Source organism: Entelurus aequoreus, linkage group LG07 (assembly GCF_033978785.1).
Source record: "Entelurus aequoreus isolate RoL-2023_Sb linkage group LG07, RoL_Eaeq_v1.1, whole genome shotgun sequence".
NCBI classification, from domain to species: domain Eukaryota; kingdom Metazoa; phylum Chordata; class Actinopteri; order Syngnathiformes; family Syngnathidae; genus Entelurus; species Entelurus aequoreus.
This window is the reverse complement of record NC_084737.1, coordinates 62,998,333-63,020,984: the sequence shown is the minus strand read 5'-3', so window position 1 is coordinate 63,020,984 and position 22,652 is coordinate 62,998,333.

The following is a 22,652-nucleotide window of genomic DNA, read 5'->3' as shown; positions in this document are numbered from 1 at the left end:
AATCAAATGAAAAAAACAATATTTTGCCACAAATGCAAATATATCATCAGAATGTCATATACAAACTTTTTTTTTTTTAAAGTCTTACTTGAATGTACATAATTTCTTTAAAACCTGGTAAAAGTATTATCTCAAGTCCTGTCGGGGTTCATTTTGAAGCAAGATTTTGTAAGCGTATGCACTGATCTGATCACCGACCTTAAAACAACCCACGGCGCCTTTCAGGTAACCATTCGCGGTTGATGTAAAAGAGCTCCCAATAATTTGGAAAATTAAATAACAATTTTAAATAAATTGCGTGATTAATCTGCACCTATACATGAGTAATTTGCCATTTTCACGTGAATAATCACATGAGTTAACTCGTTTTTTTGACAGCTCTACTTGATTGATATATATTGATTGATTGATTGAAACTTTTATTAGTAGATTGCACAGTTCAGTACATATTCCGTACAATTGACCACTAAATGGTAACACCCGAATAAGTTTTTCAACTTGTTTAAGTCGGGGTCCACGTAAATCAATTCATGGTAAATATGTACTGTATATGCATATATGTTGTGCTCTTTGGGTTACAGCACACAATAATTACATTGCCATTTACTCCAATGTTGATTTCAGATTTGATATATTGTGCGTTATGAGCTCTGTCACAGAACATGTACTGTACATTGGATATTGGTAAAAAGGCCAATATTGGACATCGCTAAAAATGTTCTGCAATGGTGCTGTATAATGTGGCAGCTTTTTAGCGCCAGCAGATGGCGCCATTACAAAATACCAACACAGTGCAGTGTCAATACCGTCGTGAGTGTGCCCCAGTTTCTTAACTTTTTTAAAGTCAAACTTGAATTATTATATGTTTATGCATATTCATGGGAAATAAATTGTTCAATATTAATGTTTGCAGTGCAAAATAACACATTTAACACAATTAAAATTGACAATTCCAACTGGTTGGTCGAACCCAGTACGACTGCCTTACAAGACCATCACTAATGCTGCACACCTTAGGGGACGGGAAGAACTCCTCTGGAAAATTGCTGTTATATTCTTGTCAGTGACGGAGCAGGAGGAGGCTAGGAATATGTTTGCTGTGAAAATTTATTTGAAGCGCCCTGTCATTTATTCATTGATGTTTTACATGAGATGAAGAAAGGGTACTGATTCTGGTAGGTTCTTTGTAGGGCTGTAAATCTTTGGGCAACACACGATTCGAGTCGATTTTTGGGGGTAACGATTCGATTCACAATCGATATTTGATTCCAATTCATTCTGGATTCAAAATTAATACTTTTTATTAACTGACTTACCTACCGATTTATTTACCGATTCACGTAAAATCCAAGTTAAAGAAAAATCCATTTTACGGTACCTGTGTTGCACTTGACGCCACGCTCGATTGCTACTCCAGAAGCACTGAGAGCAGACTCAGCCAAACTACTTCTCAATAATGTTGACATTTTCCATGCCAACAAATAAACTGATTTTAAAAACCGCTCCAGCGTAAGCAAAGTAAGGCCCAATTTTCCCAAAATTGCGCTAGCTTGATGCTGATATACACTGGATTTGCTATTGACAAGCTACTGATTAGCATTAGCGACTTTACTTGGTCATTTTAACACCTTAAAATTTGTTAATGGCCATGTGATGAGGTGGTGACTTGTCCCAAATGTAGTTGGGATGGGCTCTAGCCACACCCGCGATACTGAGAGGGACAAACGGCAGAAAATGGATGGATGGATGGAAATGTGTTAATGAACACTACAACTAAGATGCACGTTACAAACAAACAGCAGGTGTGTAATAAGTACAATACTTACAATATAAACACTTTTTAGGGCGCAACAAAAAAAACAAACCCTAAATTATAGACTACTGCCATCTAATGTCTTGAACTTGCAACTGCAATTAATTATTAAAAAACAATTAAATTAACAGACTAAAGTACCGAAAATTGATACCGTTGAGTACCTATATCGATTCCCAGGTACCGGAAATCGGTACCGTTTAGGTTCAAATGTGAACGGCACCCGTCCCACGTATGTGATTTTTGTTTCAACATTTTTGGCAGTAGTTGGAGCTGAGGTCTTGTCTGCTTGTTTATTTAAGTTGGCCACAAAACCGCTAGGATCTAAATTACTATGCCGTTGCAAAAATAGTCAAGTGTGTTTCGTTACCATCACCTAAGATGCACGTTACAAACAAACAGCAGGTGTGTAATAAGTACAGTACTTACAGTATTAACACTTTTGAGGGCACAAGAAAAAACCAAAACACCCTAAATTATACACTCATGCCATCTAACGTCCTGGATTTGCAACTGCAATTGCAACTTAATGTCAAAATTGCGAATGATAGTATAATGATAATGAAACATATATAACAACTGGATAGCAGTTATCATAATTAGCTATTAATTAGCACTTTTTTATTAACACACACAAAAGTACCAAAAATTGTTACCGCTGAGTAGCCGTATCGATTCCCAGGTACCGGGGATCCGTACCTTATCGGTTCAAATGTGAAGTCCCCACACACATTTTGACATTTTTGGGAAAAGTTTGAGCTGAGGTCTTGTCTGCTTGCTTATTTAAGTCGGCCACAAAACCGCAAAAAGCTAAATTACTATGCTGTTACAAAAATAGTCAAAAGTGTTTTGTGACCATCAACTAAGACGCACGTTACAAAAAAACAGCAGGTGTGTAATAAGTACAGTATTTGCAGTACAAACACTTTTTAGGGCGCAACAACAACAAAAAACCACCCTAAATTATACACTAATTGCCATCAATCAACTTGGACTTGCAACTGCATTTGCAACTTAATGTCATACTTGTGAATGATAATATGATGATAATGAAACATATATAACAACTGGATAGCGGTTACAATCAGCTCATTTTTAAATGTTGCAAAACATTATCCCAAATATATATATATATATATATATATATATATATATATATATATATATATATATATATATATATATATATATATATATATATATATATATTCACTAACACACACAAAAGTGCTGAAAATTGGTACCGTTGAGTATATCTGTAACAACTCCCAGGTACCGGTTCAAATGTGAACGGCACCCGTCCCCACGCGACATTTTTGGCAGTAGTTGGAGCTGAGGTCTTGTCTACTTGCTTATTTAAGTCGGCCACAAAACCACTAGGAGCTAAATTATTTTGCCGTTCCAAAAATAGTCAAATGTGTTTCGTAACCATCAACTAAGATGCACGTTACAAACAAACAGCAGGTGTGTAATAAGAACAATATTTGAAGTATAAACACTTTGTAGGGCGGAACAACAATAAAAACACCCTAAATTATACACTACTGCCATCTAACGTCTTGGACTTGCAACTGTATTTGCAACTTAATGTCATAGTTGCGAATGATAATACGATAATAATACATATAACAACTGGATTGCGGTTATCATAATTAGTTCATAACTAGCACTTTTTTACTAACACACACAAAAGTACCGAAAATTAGTACCGTTGAGTACTTGTATCGATTTCCAGTTACCGGGAATCGGTACCTAGGAACTGAAAATTGGTTCAAGTGTGAACGGCACCCGTCCCCACATACGTGATTTTGATTTTGACATTTTTAGGAGTAGTTGGAGCTGAGGGCTTGTCTGCTTGCTTATTTAAGTCGGCCACAAAACCACAATGAGCTAAATTACTATGTTGTTACAAAAATAGTGAAATGTGTTTCGTAACCATCAAAAGCAAAAAAAATATAGAAACTTCCCTCATTGGGTAACGTGTTGCTAAATTTACATTTCTGCTTTCTCCTTTACGCACATTTCTTCTATCTACAACCAGAAACAAAATGACTTTTTTGGACCTTTCCTTTTTCCGTGGGTAGGCCTTCTGCGTTTCCCCGGACTGTAATTGCTTGTTTAAGGATAATAACAAGGGAAGACTCTCGAAGGAGCCTCGCGCCGCAATCAGCAGCCTTGAGGCGCACGCCACAACCGCAGTGCAGTGTGAAAAAGAAGACAGGGGAGGGAAGCCAGCACAGACGGACTGGATGGTAATTAGGGGTTTGTTTTTCTTGCGGACTGATTGAGCATCTGCCGGGTACTCACCTGCACAGGAGGGATTTGCTGTCGTTGTAAGCCTTTGTCATTTGTGTAGGGCGGTCCTGCGCGGCCTGTGCATCCTCCGCGACGAGTGTGCACCTTTAATGTGGCGCGGGGGTGGCAGCAGAGCACATGCAGACAGTGGAGATAATTAAATTAGGGGTTGTGCAGACTGCACGTGGTGTTTGGGGCTTCCAGTGTGAGCCCTGGGATTTGGCTTTCTTTAGGGTCGTCGGAGGAACACAGACTCACATAATTGTTCATCACATCCCATTGTAAACCATCTGTGTTTGTACAGCTAGAGCAGCGGTGTGCACGCTACGGCCCGCGGGCCAAGCGCGGCCAGACAGTTTCTTCAATTTGGCCCGTTAGACGTCATGAGTTCAAAAAAGTGTTTTCAAATTCATCTTAAATACTAGGCGGTTTCTGAATGCAACATATTTTCTGCCATCTTGTGGCTAATGTGAGTTAATCAGACCAGTGACCCTTGAAAGTACTTTGTAACGATAGCGCAGCATTTACCTATATGACAAAATCCATCTATTCATCCATCCATCTTCTTCCGCTTATCCGAAGTCGGGTCGCGGGGGCAGCAGCCTAAGCGGGGAAGCCCAGACTTCCCTCTCCCCAGCCACTTCGTCCAGCTCTTCCCGGGGGATCCCGAGGCGTTCCCAGGCCAGCCGGGAGACATAGTCTTCCCAACGTGTCCTGGGACTTCCCCGTGGCCTCCTACCGGTCGAACGCCTCCCTAGGGAGGCGTTCGGGTGGCATCCTGACCAGATGCCCGAACCACCTCATCTGGCTCCTCTCGATGTGGAGGAGCAGCGGCTTTACTTTGAGCTCCCCCCCGGATGGCAGAGCTTCTCACCCTATCTCTAAGGGAGAGCCCCGCCACCCGGCGGAGGAAACTCATTTCGGCCGCTTGTACCCGTGATCTTGTCCTTTCGGTCATAACCCAAAGCTCATGACCTACGTGAGGATGGGAATGTAGATCGACCGGTAAATTGAGAGCTTTGCCTTACGGCTCAGCTCCTTCTTCACCACAACGGCTCGATACAGCGTCCGCATTACTGAAGACGCCGCACCGATCCGCCTGTCGATCTCACAATCCACTCTTCCTTCACTCGTGAACAAGACTCCGGGGTACTTGAACTCCTCCACTTGGGGCAGGGTCTCCTCCGCAACCCGGAGATGGCACTCCACCCTTTTCCGGGCAAGAACCATGGACTCGGACTTGGCGGTGCTGATTCTCATCCCAGTCGCTTCACATTCAGCTGCGAACCGATCCAGTGAGACACGAAATATGACAAAAATATGACAAAATCCAAACAAAAAAATGCAACTATCATAAAGTTAAACAAACATAGTCACACAACACAACCTGTTCACTGGATATTATGGAAAACGTCCAAACACCATAAAATAATTCAAAATTACACCCATTTAAATCCATTAGAGTGCATGATGTTCTAATATGGGAAGTGTTTATTTTGTCTTAAAGGCCTACTGAAACCCACTACTACCGACCACGCAGTCTGATAGTTTATATATCAATGATGAAATCTTAACATTGCAACACATGCCAATATAAAGTGCAATTTTAAATTTCCCGCTAAACTTCCGGTTGAAAAACGTCTATGTATGATGACGTATGCGCGTGACGTCAATAGTTAAACGGAAGTATTCGGAACCCATTGTATCCAATACAAACAACTCTGTTTTCATCTCAAAATTCCACAGTATTCTGGACATCTGTGTTGGTGAATCTTTTGCAATTTGTTTAATGAACAATGCAGACTGCAAAGAAGAAAGTTGTAGGTGGGATCGGTGTATTAGCGGCTGGCTGTAGCAACACAACCAGGAGGACTTTGACCTGGATAGCAGACGCGCTAGCCGCCCCTAACCGCACGGATGATCGGGTGAAGTCCTTCGTCCTTCCGTCGATTGCTGGAACGCAGGTGAGCACGGGTGTTGATGAGCAGATGAGGGCTGGCTGGCGTAGGTGGATAGCTAATGTTTTTAGCATAGCTCTGTCGAGGTCCGGTTGCTAAGTTAGCTTCAATGGCGTCGTTAGTAACAGCATTGTTAAGCTTCGCCAGGGTGGAAAGCATTAACCGTGTATTTACATGTCCATGGTTTAATAGTATTGTTGATTTTCTGTCTATCCTTCCAGTCAGGGGTTTATTTCTTTTGTTTCTATATGCAGTTAAGCATGATGCTATCACGTTAGCTCCGTAGCTAAAGTGCTTTGCCGATGTATTATCGTGGAGATAAAAGTCACTGTGAATGTCCATTTCGCGTTCTCGACTCTCATTTTCAAGAGGATATAGTATCCGAGGTGGTTTAAAATACAAATCCGTGATCCACAATAGAAAAAGGAGAGAGTGTGGAATCCAATGAGCCAGCTTGTACCTATGTTACGGTCAGAGCGAAAAAATATATGTCCTGCACTGCACTCTAGTCCTTCACTCTAACGTTCCTCATCCACAAATATTTCGTCCTCGCTCAAATTAATGGGGTAATCGTCGCTTTCTCGGTCCGAATCGCTGTCGCTGCATTGAAAACAATAGGGAAATGTGAGGAGCCCTTCAGCCTGTGACGTCACGCTATTTCTGGTACAGGCAAGGCTTTTTTTATCAGCGACCAAAAGTTGCAACTTTATCGTCGATGTTCTCTACTAAATCCTTTCAGCAAAAATATGGCAATATCGCAAAATGATCAAGTATGACACATAGAATGGATCTGCTATCTCCGTTTAAATAAAAAAAAATCATTTCAGTAGGCCTTTAAGAATGTGTCGTGGGCCAATAAAAAAAACAAAGCTGAGGGCCGCAAATGGAGAACTGGAAGACGAAGCTAAACATGTTACACAGAGTAAGCAAACAGGAGCAGACCAGATCGCTAAGCTAGCTTGAAACAAGAAAATAAATAGGTGCTTAGTAAAGTTTAAGAAGTGTAGATGTAAAAAATATTCAGTAGGAAGTAAGCAGTTATTAACAAGAAGTGAACAAGTAGATTAATAAGAGTTATAGAGAATAGGTGTGTAGCGGCCAGATGTTAACAAACATTTTTGTCTTTGAGGTTTTTGTTATCGATTACACATTCAGGAAATAATTTTCTGGACACAGGAGGACTTTGAGAGCTGAAAGAAAAGTATTTAAAGGAGTAGTAGATAGTAGTTTTTACTTTTGTTTAGTTATTTTGTACTATTGACTTTGTTTTGATTAAACATGTGTGTGTAATAAAAGAAAATAAGGAAGTAGTTTAAAAATGGTGTTGATATTGTTACACTGTCAATAGCACTCATTGAAACATTTAGTTAATATCAATCAATCAATCAAAGTTTACTCATATAGCCCTAAATCACGAGTGTCTCAAAGGGCTGCACAAGCCACAACGATATCCTCGGCTCAGATTCCACATCAGGGCAAGAAAAAACTCAACCCAATAGGATGACAATGAGAAACCTTGGAGGGGACCACAGCTGTGGGACCCCCCCCCCCCCCCCCACCCCTCCTTGACTTTAAATAATAGGTAAAAATACCTTTTATTTACCTACTTTTTACTTTTTTTTTACCTTTTATCTTCTTTGACCTTCTTTTGACCTTACTTTAATTACTTTTTCCCTTTTTAGTTACTTTTTACCTTCTTTGACCGTTTATTACCTTAAATTGACAGTATGGTTGGTAGAGTGGTCATGTCAGCAACTTGAGGGTTCCAGGTTCAATTCCCGCTTCCGTCATCCTAGTCACTGCCGTTGTGTCCTTGGGCAAGACACTTTACCCACCTGCTCCCGGTGCCACCCACACTGGTTTAAATGTAACTTAGATATTGGGTTTCATTATGTAAAAGTGCTTTGAGTCTCTAGAGAAAATTGCTATATAAATATAATTCACTTCACTTATATACATATTACCTTGTTTTACCTACAAAACCCAAAACCAGTGTAGTTGGCACGTTGTGTAAATCGTAAATCAAAATAGAATACAATGATTTGAAAATCCTTTTCAACCTACACTGCCGTTCAAAAGTTTGGGGTCACCCAAACAATTTTGTGGAATAGCCTTCATTTCTAAGAACAAGAATAGACTGTCGAGTTTCCGATGAAAGTTCTCTTTTTCTGGCCGTTTTGAGCGTTTAATTGACCCCACAAATGTGATGCTCCAGAAACTCAATCTGCTCAAAGGAAGGTCAGTTTTGTAGCTTCTGTAACGAGCTAAACTGTTTTCAGATTTGTGAACATGATTGCACAAGGGTTTTCTAATCATCAATTAGCCTTCTGAGCAAATGAGCAAACACATTGTACAATTAGAACACTGGAGTGATAGTTGCTGGAAATGGGCCTCTATACACCTATGTAGATATTGCACCAAAAACCAGACATTTGCAGCTAGAATAGTCATTTACCACATTAGCAATGTATAGAGTGTATTTCTTTAAAGTTAAGACTAGTTTAAAGTTATCTTCATTGAAAAGTACAGTGCTTTTCCTTCAAAAATAAGGACATTTCAATGTGACCCCAAACTTTTGAACGGTAGTGTATACCCGAGTTCATCTAAGATGGACTGATGCAAAGTGGAAAAGTGTTCTGTGGTCTGACAAGTCCACATTTTAAATTGTTTAGGAAACTGTGGACATTGTGTCTTCCGGACCAAAGAGGAAAATAACCATCCAGACTTTTATAGGATCAAAGTTCAAAAGCCAGCATCTGTGATGGTATGGGGTGTTGTTTTGGCCCAAGGCATGGGTAACTTACACATCTGTGAAGGCACCATTAGTGCTGAAAGGTATATACAGGCTTTGGAGCAACACATGTTGCCATCCAAGCAAAGTCTTTTTAATAGACGCCACTGCTTATTTCAGCAAGACAATGCCAAGCCACATTCTGCACGTGTTACAACAGCATGGCTTCGTAGTAAAAGAGTGCGGGTACTAGACTGGCCTGCCTGTAATCCAGACCTGTCTCCCATTGAAAATGTGTGTCGCATTATGAAGCGTCAAATACGACAACGGAGACCCCGGACTGTTGAACAACTTAAGCGGTACATCAAGCAAGAATGGGAAAGAATTCCACCTGAAAACTTCAAAAATTGGTCTCCTCAGTTCCCAAACGTTTACTTAGTGTTGTTAAAAGGAAAGGCCATGTAACACAGTGGTAAAAATGCCCCAGTGCCAACTTTTTTGCAATGTGTTGCTGCCATTAAATTTTAAGTTAATGATTATTTGCAAAAAAAAACATGTTTCTCAGTTCGAACATTAAATATCTTGTCTTTGCAGTCTATTCAATTGAATATAATTTGAAAAGTATTTGCAAATCATTGTATTCTGTTTTTATTTACGATTTACACAATGTGCCAACCTCACTGGTTTTGGGGTTTTGTACTTTTTTTTTTGTATTTTTACCCTCCTTATTAAATAATTTTTACATTCGACCATTAGACCTACCTTTACCTTCTTTTCAAATGATCCTTACCTATTTTGTTTTACGTTGTTCATGTTACTTTTTACTTTTGTTTTACCCTCTCTTAGCTAGTTTTTATATACTTTTTACCTTCTTGTATCTTTTTTTGTTTTTACCAACTTTTGACTTTCTTATATTACATTATTTTTTTACCTTTATTTATCTTATTTTATGTATGTATTACCTTCTTTTACCTACTTTTTACCTACTATAGAACTTCTATTGTATTGTAGACAGATTTACCATCAATATTTAAGAGTAATATACCTTCTGTGAAGAGTGATCATCTATAGTGTACTGTCTATACGAGGGGTCGGCAACCATTACCACTCAAAGAGCCATTTTGGCAAGTTTCACAACTTAAAGAAAGTAATGGGAGCCACAAAAATTTTTTTAAAATTTAAAATGAAAAACACCGCATACAAAGCTCAAACGCTTTGTGCTATGTTAACTAGGGGTCTCCGACACACGCACCGGCACGCACTTTAATGTGGAAATTTGATGTTAGTGCAGCCCACGAGTTTTGAATGAACGGCGCTTGATAGCGTCATACTTGCCAACCCTCTCATTTTTCCCGGGAGACTCCCGAATGTCAGAGCGTGATGACACTGCATTTGGCGCCCTCTACAGTCTGCAATAACAGTGTACCTGCTCGACCATACGTAGAATGCAATTTCAGCTTGCTCACGTAAGTGACAGCAAGGCGTACTAACTCAGCAGCCACACATCTTACACTGACGGTACCAATACCCAGAATCCCATGCAGCCCTAACTCTTCCGCTCAACCAACGCACGGAGGGAGGGGGGGGGGGGTGTTGATGTGTGGGGGGATTGGGGGGTGTATAATGTAGACCGGAAGAGTTAGGGCTGCATGGGATTCTGGGTAGTGGTTGTGTTGTGTTTATGTTGTGTTACGGTGGGATGTTCTCCAGAAATGTGTTTTTCATTCTTTTTTGGTGTGGGTTCACAGTGTGGCGCATATTTGTAACGTAACAATGTTAAAGTTGTTTGATACGGCTACCGTCAGTGTAAGGTGTGTGGCTGATGACTAAGTATGCTTTGCTGTCTCCTGTGTGTGCAAGTAATAACAACATGCAACATGTGGCTGGACTGGCACGCTGTATGTAAATGCTATAGAGGACAATTACTGCAGTGCAATTAGGGCACGCCCTTTATTTAGTAATTAGAGTGTAAATAGGATTATTTTTTCCCTGGGAGTAATCTATGAGGGACACTGAGATCCATAAATCTCCTGGGAAAATCGGGGGGGTCGGCATGTATGTAGCTGAGCCGCATCAGAGTGGTCAAGGAGCCGCATGCGGCTCCGGAGCCGCGGGTTGCCGACCCCTGGTCTATACATATACATGTGCTTATGGACAGGAAGTGGGGCTTAAATTCAGGAAACCACTTGTCATAGACACTGAAAAGCCTGCCAGAGCCCACCGGGTCAAATCCTGCCCAGCACATCCATATTGTCAGGCACCGTGCTCACATGCTGTCGTAACACAATATGCCTTTTGCAAGAGTCATGCAGCCACGAGATGTGCTTTAGCTCAGGGGAAAAACCAAAAGACAGCTGAGGACGACGTTGTGTGTCTGCAATGTGGTTGTGTGAGGTAGTGTGTCAGCGTGTGCGGCTGTGCTGTCATGGGAGATACTCCCAAATTTTCAGCTGTGATCATTTTTCTACATGTCACTCTCTGCAGACTGTGGCCGAAAAACTGGAATTTAGCTTGAATACGGCGAATGTTCGCAGGATACTTTTTGTTTCACAGATAACGATGTAATACGGCATTTACTTCGCCACAACATTTACTACCATAATTGTACTTTTCAGACATATTTGCCATTGACAAAACTAACAAAAGATGAAAAAAATATTTTTTACTCTGCACTTCAACCTTTTGTGGTCTGAAGAAAAAAAGAGCGTGTTTCCATTCTGTTAACTTTCCAGCAAAAATGGATTGTCGATCTGCTCTGATCAACCAATCAGAGGACTGAAAAATGCTGACGTCATTGTGCCTGCTCGCTGGCTCTGTGAGGCAAATCTGAAATCTGGTTGGTTGAAAAAAGCCACATTGCTATCATAAATTGAGTGACATCTGCCTGTACCCTTGGTTCTGCAGGCCTTGGGCAGATTACAGTATTTTCTGAACTATAGAGCGCACCTGTATATTAGCCGCAACCACTAAATTTAAACAAAAAAAATACAGTTTTCCATATATTAGACGCACCGTCGTAGATATATACCCAAAACGTTGTGTAAATCGTAAATAAAAACAATATACAAATGTACAATGATTTGCAAATCCTTTTCAATCTATATTCAATTGAATAGACTGCAAAGACAATATATTTAACGTTCGTACTGGTAAACTTTTTGCAAAAATTAGCTCATTTGGAATCTGATGCCTGCAACATGTTTCAAAAAAGCTGGTACAAGTGGCAAAAAAGACTGAAAAAGTTGAGGAATGCTCATCAAACGCTTATTTGGAACATCCCACAGGTGAACAGGCTAATTGGAAATAGGTGGGTGCCATGATTGGGTGTAAAAACAGCTTCCTTGAAATGCTCAGTCATTCACAAACAAGGATGGGGCGAGGGTCATCGCTTTGTGAACAAATGCGTGAGCAAATTGTCGAACAGTTTAAAAACAATATTTCTCAACAAGCTATTGCAAGGAATTAGGGATTTCACCATCTACGGTCCGTAATGTCATCAAAAGGTTCAGAGAATCGGGATAAATCGATCCCTCAGGCGGTTGTGCGTCAAAAAACTATATCAGTGTGTGAAGGATATCACCACATGGGCTCAGGAACACTTCAGAAAACCCCTGTCAGCAACTACAGTTTGTCGCTACATCTGTAAGTGCAAGTTAAAACTCTAACTAATATGCAAAGCGAAAGCCATTTATCAACAACACCCAGATGGACTGATGCAAAGTGGAAAATTGTTCTGTGGTCTGACAAGTCCACATTTCCAATTTTTTGGGGAAACTGTGGACGTTGTGTCCTTAGGACCAAAAAGGAAAATAACCATCTGCTTGAACTGTTATAGGCGCAAAGTTCAAAAGCCAGCAACTGTGATGGTATAGGGGTGCATTAATGCCCAAGGCATGAGTAACTTACACATCTGTGAAAGCACCATTAATGCTGAAAGGTACATACTGGTTTTGGAGCAACATATGTTGCCATCCAAGCAACGTCTTTTTCATAGACGCCCCTGTTTATTTCAGCAAGACAATGCCAAGCCACATTCTGCACGTGTTACAACAGTGTGGCTTTGTAGTAAAAGAGTGCAGGTACTAGACTGGCCTGCCTGTAGTCCAGACCTGCCTCCCATTGAAAATGTGTGGCGCATTATGAAGCCTAAAATACCACAAGGGAGACCTTGGACTGTTGAACTACTTAAGCTGTACATCAAGCAAGAATGGGAAATAATTCCACCTGAAAAGCTTCAAAAATTGGTCTCCTCAGTTCCCAAACGTTTACTGAGTGTTGTTAAAAGGAAAGGCCATGTTTAAGTTAATGATTATTTGCAAAAAAAATAAAATTTGTTTCTCAGTTCCAACATAAATATATTGTCTTTGGAGGATTTGCAAATCATTGCATTCTGTTTTTATTTACGACTTACACAAGTGCCAACTTCACTGGCTTTGGGTTTTGTACATACCTTATTTGTTTCCAAACAGTGTCTGTAACACAGCAGTAAAACGGCTGATTGGACAAAACATAAGTCATCGCTATGGATGCACAAGCTGCGGAAGCTAGCTTTCCAGCTAAATAGAATCAATAACTCCACGGTGACGTTTTGGTGAATTTACAAAACTAAAACAATGCAAAAAGAATGCCATTGTAAGTTAATAATACGAACACAGACACTCTTAAACGTGTTAGCATATAAGCTAATGCTAAGGACGCTCGCCTGATTACATTATGATAGCAGCGGCATATTTCGGTTGGTAGAGTGGCCGTGCCAGCAACTTGAGGGTTCCAGGTTCGATCGCCGCTTCCGCCATCCTAGTCACTGCCGTTGTGTCCTTGGGCAAGACACTTTACCCACCTGCTCCCAGTGCCACCCACACTGGTTTAAATGTAATTTAGATATTGGGTTTCACAATGTAAAGCGCTTTGAGTCACTAGAGAAAAGCGCTATATAAATATAATTCACACTAATTCACGTACAAATATGCATGGAAACACTCCTACATACATCACACATGAGACGGTTTAGTAAGTAAGAATTGTTTTAGTCATATTGTAAAACTTACAAACGTTGCTTGGAGTGATGAATTAAGTAAAATACGAGTTTTTACAGACGAGTAAAAACGCTATGGACGGCTAGTAGACAAAACAGGCTCAAAACTTTGCACAGAAGGACTTCACATTCACCCAGCAGCACCTGCAGTGATCAAACTCATCCAAAAGATGGCTCCATTGCATAAACAATAACACACAATTTAAGTGTATTTGCTTAATGAAAACTATTTGCATTATGGCCGTCAGCGAAGAAAAATCCATAAAATAGCCGCACCGTTTTATTAGGCACAGGGTACAGAGCGTAGGAAAAAAGTAGCGGCTTATAGTGCGGAATTTACTGTACATTGACCTAGCAGCACAAAGAAGCTGAAAACTGATTGAACAAAAAATATAATTGCAGCATCTAGACTAGAAAGTCTACCTTAATGGCTGATGAGAATACTAATACGGAAAAAAACACTTAGAGGTGAATTCGTAAGAACAACAGGAAAGCACTTGAACATTTCCATTATGGAACGCACAAAAGTGCATTTCATCTTTCCCACCAAAGTATCTCTGCTTCCAGAGTGCAGGCCTGCTAAATTACAGAGAAAACACCCGACTGCCAAATACTGTCTTTGTGCACCGTGGGAGAGGAAAAGTATTCAGGGAGAAAGCGAGAGACCTTTCTATGGAAGGAATTCCACACAAGATCAACACCAAGTGCAAGCATACTGTAGTCAATATCGCTGCATTTCTTTCGTAGACCAGGGGTGGGCAACCCAAAATGTTGAAAGGGCCATATTGGACCAAAAATACAAAAAACACATCTGTCTGGAGCCGCAAAAAATGAAATGCCTTATATAAGGGTTATAATGAAGGCAACACATGTTGTAAGTCTCCATATTAGCTATATTAGCCTACTATCAAAATTACTTTAAAAGTCTTATATAAGTGTCATAATGAAGGCAACACATTATTAAGTGTCTATATTAGCTATATTAGCCTACTATCAAAATGACTTTAAAAGTCTTGTATAAGTGTTATAATGAAGGCAACACATGATGTAAGTGTCTAAATTAGCTTTATTAGCCTACTATCAAAATTATATTTAAAAGTCGTATATAAGTGTTATAATGAAGGCAACACATGATGTAAGTGTCTATATTAGCCTACTATCAAAATGACTATGTGTCGCAGGCTGACACACATCCTCTTGTACAGAAATGTTGAAAGGGACGGCGTGGCGAAGTTGGTAGAGTGGCTGTGCCAGCAATCGGAGTGTTGCTGGTTACTGGGGTTCAATCCCCACCTTCTACCTTCCTAGTCACGTCCGTTGTGTCCTTGGGCAAGACACTTCACCCTTGCTCCTGATGGCTGCTGGTTAGCGCCTTGCATGGCAGCTCCCGCCATCAATGTGTGTGTGAATGGGTGAATGTGGAAATACTGTCAAAGCGCTTTGAGTACCTTGAAGGTAGCAAAGCGCTATACAAGTATAACCCATTTATCATTTATCATTTAAATGTAATATGCATTATGTAATGAAGGATATGTAAGGAACAATTTTCCTTGGGGATCAATAAAGTTTGCCTAAGTCTAAGTCTAATGTATTCTACACATTTTTTACAACATTGGAAAACATTAGTAAAACTTCTCAGAGGGTGAGGTAACTCCTGAAAATGACTTTCTTAAAATGGCTAAAGATATATATGTGTGTGACCAAGTTAAAGACAACGGCAGGCTGTCTTCTTCTAACGGATATATTACAATCTTTGCAAGCTGGGTAACGTTTGATGTGGTCTGAAACAACATGAAAATGCAGCCACTATTACATACAGATAATGTGTCATGAGACTTTCAAGTATGAATTAAATACACAGAGGACATAAGTAAAGGAAATTAAATGAGCTCATAATGATGCAATATGTGCATACAGCTAGGGATGATGCTCAAAACCGGTTTTCCCGGTTGTTCGATAAGAAAAGAACCGAGTCCTCGGACTCGAATCCCTTTTTGAGAACCGGTACCGGTTATCGAGACCACTATAGTAAAGAAAAAGAGTTGGTTCTTTATTCGAATCCCTGGGAACGAATCCCGGAAAAAAATGGACCGGAAAAAGCGCTCCAAGGCATGGCTTCATTTCCCCCCAAAAAAAAAAAAACAGGAAGCAATTATTGCCAGGCTTCGCTCTCGTGTAAGGGGGGGAAGTACAACAAGCGTGTCATGTCTTCGAAGCAGCGACAGAGACAACGAAGAACGCCCCTCTTCTTCTGCCAGCTGCCCCTGTCCCAGCTACAGTGGCGGTGACGCCGGTGAGTAACTAACGTTAACTGTTGCCGGTTAATTTCCATATCTGCTCACTTGTAGTAACGTTACCTCTTATGTCAACCAGGACTGCAGTAATGTTAGCTAGACTAACGTTACCTAAGCATAGTCAGCGGCTAACGGTAACGTTAACGTGAGCCTTTTTGTATGTGTCTGATAACGTTAACGTTATCTTGTAGCCTAAACCACGACAAAGTTTGCAAGTCTGTCTTAAACTAGTGCTTTCTTTATTTCTTTAGTTTATTTGGAACATGAACACACTTACAGTATAATACATCACAGTTTCATATCATTTCACTTTACAGGAGTAGGAAGAAGTAAAGCTTATTTAATCCTACCCCTTTCCCACTTCACAGCGTTTACAAATTTATACATAATTTACTGACCTTTTTATAATAAAATATCTGTGAATTAGTATATACAACAGTTTTGTAGTATGAAATTAATTAATTCAGTCATTATTAATATACTGAAGAATATCTTATTTTCAATAAGGTTGCAATTATTTCTCATAATTCTTCTTTTTTGTACTTTGTAAGCACTATTCATTTCAACAACCTCTTAAACTGGATCATATCAGTACAATGTTTAACTTCTTTACTTAATCCATTCCATCATTTAATTCCACATCATTTTAGCTGTTTGCAATTTTACCAAATCATCGAACTTTAATATTTTTGACTCAATAAATAAAGTGTTTGTATGTTCTCTATATCCAACAATTATCTATTTTTTTTTTTTGTAACACGGTTAACGAATGTAGCGCACATTTGTAGTTATTTCCCCACATTTCTGCACAATAACTCAGATATGGTAATACTATAGTAGCGAGCAGTAGAGAATGTGAAGTGATTTGTTAAACCAAATATTGTGTGTTTTTTTCCATATACAACAACCTATCTGGACTCGATAAGAGAATCGATAAGGAATCGGCTCGATAAGAGGATTCGATAATAGGCTCGGACTCGATAATTTCTTATCAAACATTATCTCTACATACAGCTAGCCTAAATAGCATGTTAGCATTGATTAGCTTGCAGTCATGCACTGACCAAATATGCCTGATTAGCACTCCAGATAAGTCAATAACATCAACAAAGCTCACTTTTGTGCATTCACGCACAATATAAAACATTTGGTGGACAAAATGAGACAAAGAAGGAGTGGCATAAAACAGTATGTGCAAACAATAACATTGCATGTACCATTAGTGGGTGTGCTGTGTGTGATCTATTAAGACTGCGTATACACTGCTATGGAAAACAGGCGCAGACCACCTTACTTGAATGAGGTTTTTGTGTGTGCTACACAGCTTTCACCACTTCCATTTCACTTTCCTCTTGTTGTGGGACATCCTCCGCTGTCGCCATCTCTAATGCAAAGTTGTAACAAACGCACCCAAGTTCCCCGGGTGTCTTTGCCACTACGCATTTAAGGAGTCACGAGTGGGACCTGATATTCAGCTGGGAATGATTAATACATTAAATAAACACAAGACATGTATAACTATCAGCCACAAAACGAACAGGCTTATATTTAATATGCCACAAATTACTCCCGCATAGCAAACAACTCCCCCCTCCCGTCCATATAACCCGCCAATTTAAATCAAACACCCACACAACACGCTCAATCCCACAGCCCAAAGTTCATACAACACATATATTTCCCCAAAGTCCCAAAAGTTACGTACGTGACATGCACGTAGCGTGACATGCACGTACGGGCAAGCGATGAAATGTTTGAAAGCCGCAGCAGTGTACTCACGGTACCGAGACTGCGCATCCAACTCAAAGTCTTCCTAGAAAGAGTCTCTGTTCTCCCGGTTCTCCACAGGCCAATGGAAAGCACACCAAAAATGTCAAAAAGGCGGATTATTCCAAGAAGTGGCTCCGTGGCAAAAAACACTGCGTCTGACAGGTGCTCCAGGTGGTTAGTGACGTCACTTTCCGCTTCCGCCCGGTCTGATAGAACCGGATGCCTTTTATATCCCCACATATTATTTACGTACATATTTAATATTAACATGATTATTAAATACGCCTGTAACAGTTTATAATAAGTAAATGGATGCCATAATAAGTATATATATATATTTATTTTCCCAGCTGAGCACAAGTTAACTGTGACTGGCAATTTATTATATATATATATATATATAACGATGGACCCCTATGGCCATTACATTCCCCCCCCCCCCCAGCCAGCGGCTTATGGGGACCATAATAGGGTTTCATGTTTACCACATTAATAGTATCCACCTTACATTTATCAGTCAACCAACGAATACTGTAATTTACAGGACCTAACTTCTTCTCTACCCGCACAGGCCCTAACCATCTGGGTGCAAGTTTGGCAGAGAATTTACTTGAAGCTTTGGAAAGTGGGTGCGCCCTAATCCAGACCAGATCCCCAACTACAAAGTGTACATCTTTGTGTCGTGCATTATAATATCTGGCTTGTCGAGCTTTGGACGCGCCTACATGTCTCTCCACCTCCTCATTTAGGTGTGTGTGTGTAAGTATGGTGTGATATGCAGATGTGTGTGGTGGTGGAGCTTTGTGCACCAGTCGTTCCAGGGGTCCCATCAGATTCCGCCCGAGAGTCAACCTGGCAGGGGTTGAACCAGTCGTCTCATGGACAGCGGTGTTAAGGGCAAACCGGAATTCAGGCAGCCACTTATCCCAGTCCTGATGATGGTTCCCTACGAAGGCGGCAATCATGGTCTTGAGGGTGCGATTGACTCGTTCTGTCATGTTGGTTTGTGGGTGGTAAGCTGTGGTTAGTTTATGGGTTACCCCCCAGGATTCGCACAGACGGGACATCAGTTGGCTTGTGAACTGTGGCCCTCGGTCAAACACAATATATGTGGGAACTCCCCAGCGAGTGAAAATGTCATTTTTGAGAATTTGGCAGACCTTGGGAGTTTTGGCGTCTTTCAGGGCAAAAAGCTCTACCCACTTGGAGTAGTAGTCCACCACCACCATCAGTACAGAGTTCCGGTCCTTACTGAGGGGAAAAGGTCCCATGAAGTCCACTCCCAGCATTTCTCCTGGGGCGTTGACGGTAGAGGACTGGAGTTGCCCAGCTGGCTTGTCGTTGGGGTTTTTGTATTGTTGACAAGTCCTGCATGCTTGGACGTGACTCCAGACATCCTTCCTTACTGTCGGCCACCAAGCTACTTCCAGAATTTTCAAGAGTGTCTTCATTCTCCCCAGATGTCCTCCGAATGGACTGTCATGAAAGTAGGCCAGGAACTGCGGCACCAGAGACAATGGCACTACCAGCTGATAATTGAAGCCGCCATACTTAGATGGTACTCCCCGGTACCACACCCCTTGCTGAAGTTGATAGTGGATCCGGCCAGGCGTAGGTTGATCAACAGAGGGTCCACATTCCAGACATGTTGAATCGGTTTTTTGGGCCTCAGAAATATCTTGCAGTGTGCTGGGCAGATCTGACCAGTAGGTTTTCGGGACAACGAGGCAAATCTTCCCTTCTGGTGATTGGGGTGCCCGTGACAGTGCATCCGGCACCACATTGCAGCAGCCCTTTTTGTAATGGCCTGAGAATGTGAATCCCTGGAGTCTCAGCGTCCACCGTGTAAGTCGGGATGAAGTCTTAGGGCAGTTGAATGCCCAGGCAAGAGCACTGTGGTCCGTGAAGACATCAAAAGTTGTTCCCTCGAGGAAATGTCTCCACTTCTCAACTGCCCACACCACAGCCAAGCACTCTTTTTCGGCAGTGGAGTAGCGGACTTCAGCTCCTTGGAGCCCTCGGGAGGCAAAGGCAATTGGCCGTTCTTCACCTTCAAGGCGTTGCATCAGGACCGCGCTGAGGCCCAAGTCACTGGCATCACAGTGAACCTGGAAACTGATTTGTGGATGGGGCTGAGCAAGCACTGGTGGAGACTGTAAAAGGGATTTGAGGTGGTTGAAGGCCTCCTGGCAGGTAGGACTCCACTCCCAAGGAACATCCTTCTTCTTTAGTTGGTTTAGAGGAGATGCAATGTCGGCCAGCCTGGGGATGAACTTGTGGTACCAGCCGACCATGCCAAGAAACCTCTGAAGACTCTTCAGGTCTGTGGGAGGGGGATATGAAGTTATTGCTAATATTTTTTCTGGATCTACTTCCACTTCTTTGCCTGATATTAGGTGTCCAAGAAAAGTGAGCTGATGTTGAAGCAGGTGACATTTCTTGATGTTGAGAGTGAGGTTTGCTTGTTGTAATTTTGCAAACACCACCTCAAGGTCTAGCAGGTGTTGTTCTTCCGTTTGCGAAAACACAATGATGTCATCAATGTACACAAAACAGATTCTTCCCCTAAGCTCACCCAGCACTGTCTCCATTAAGCGCTGGAACGTCGCCCCAGCATTGCGCAGTCCAAACGGCATAACTTTAAATTGATATAGGCCCAGATGGGTGATAATGGCAGTCTTTGGCTTGCTATCCTCATCCATGGCAACCTGCCAGTAGCCACTCTGCAGGTCAAGGGAGCTGAAATATTTTGCGCCTTGCAACGACTCCAGGATCTCATGTATGAGGGGCATGGGATAGGCGTCATGCTGGGTTTTGGCGTTCAAGCCCCTGTAGTCCACACAGAATCGGGGTGTTCCGTCCTTCCTGGGTGTCAGCACAACAAGAGAGGCCCACGGAGATGTTGATGGCTCTATCACTCCAGTGCTCATCATTTTTTTGATTTGTTCTTCGATTATTTCTTGTTTTTGACTGGACACTCTGTAAGCTCGCTTCCTCACAGGCATCTCATCCATGGTGGTGATTTGATGTTTAATTACCCTGGTGGCCCCAGTAGTCTCAGTCCACACAGTTGGCCACTTCTGCAGCAGTGGTCGCACCACCTCAGGTTGGTATTCGAGGAGGGGGATGGCAGACTGATTAAATTGGGGTTCTTCATTTATGGCCATGTAAAAATTAATGGAGGAACCAGGGTGAGTCCAGCGAAGCATTTCTCTGCCTTTGGGGAGAAATTTGAATTCTCTCCCTCCGGGCATGACATACCTCCTGAGATGAGGTTTGAGTACCATTTGTGATGTGGTCATGAAGTCGAGACCTAACAACAAGGGCATGCATAAGTGGCCATCAGCCATCACATGAATCTGTAGGGTGCTATGACAGTCATGCAGATTGAGGAGCAGGGTGGCTTTTCCAACTGCTTGGTTTATTTGTCCATTTGCCATGACAAACTTTGGAATACCGCTTGGCTCCAGAACCTCGCCGCACTTGCTCACAGCCTTCCACAGCGTATGACTCATTAGTGAGTACGTGCATCTGGAGTCCACGACTCCATCTCCCTTAGAGCCGCGCATGTTAATAGGGACCACCAGGAGGGATTGTTCGCCCATAGCAACGGCAAGGTCGGCCCCACTTCGACTCGGCCCATGCTCCATCTTCTTGCCAGATCTTTTTGGAGGGTTGCATTGTTGGACACGACTCCAATAGTCTTTACTATTTGTCCAATTTCGTTCAATCAGGGAGCCCACCTTGACCAGCTGTTCTACCGTTGTCACAATTCCACGTAGAGCACTGGCCAACCTGGGATTGCAGGCACCGAGTATGCGGCGCACGATCTCGGCTTCCTCCATGTCATGTCTCCACTTCAGGCAGAGGGCACGATAATCATATGCGAAATCTCGCAAGCACTGAGTAGGGGTTTGAAGAATGGAGTGGAGCTGCATCTCAATCTCGGATTGGTAGTCAGTTGGCAAAAAGGCTTCCAGGAATGACTGCTTAAATGTAGACCAGCTGGTTATGTTACTGCGGGCTGCCGACCACCAACTCCTGGCAGGACCTTTTAAGACAGTATTGAGGGTTCCCACCAGCTCAGCATCGCTCAGAGGGCGGAGTGCTGAAAAGTTTTCACACTGTTCGATGAAATCGGTGACATCGGCTGAACCTCTGGACTCTCCAAACTGGGGAAATTCCATCCTGATGGGTGGTCTGGCAGTGACAGCAGGTGCAGTGGCGGTGACAGTAGGTGCAATGGTGACAGCAGGTGCAATGGCGGTAACAGCAGGTGGTCTGGCGGTGACAGCAGGTGTAATAGGGAAGGTGATGTCTATGACAGGTGGGTGGTGGCTGACTGGTATAGTGGCTGCAGGAGTGGAGAAGCTAGCTGGTCGCCAAAACCTTCGGGTTTTAGCAAGGGTATTTTTTAATTCCTCGCCCCACCTTTCATCTCTTCGACGCAGACATGCTACGACAGCTTGGTCGAAGTTCTGCACCTTCGTGTCCACATAGGCTTTCATCTTTGCCGCCATGGCTTCCATCGCTGCCCTAAGTCCATCCTCCCGGTTAAGGGTGCTGTCGACCGCTTCTGTGAGTCGGTTCTCCAGAATGTCCATTCGTTGTTGCAGCGTTAGAAGTTGCTCCAGGACAGCTTCTGGTTCCACCCCATCCTCTTCCTCTGCTGCCGCCTCCTGTCTGGACTGTTCTAAATATATAGAGTCCAGCAAGTTAGTCAGCTCAGCAACACCATTTTGATTGGGCCTACTGG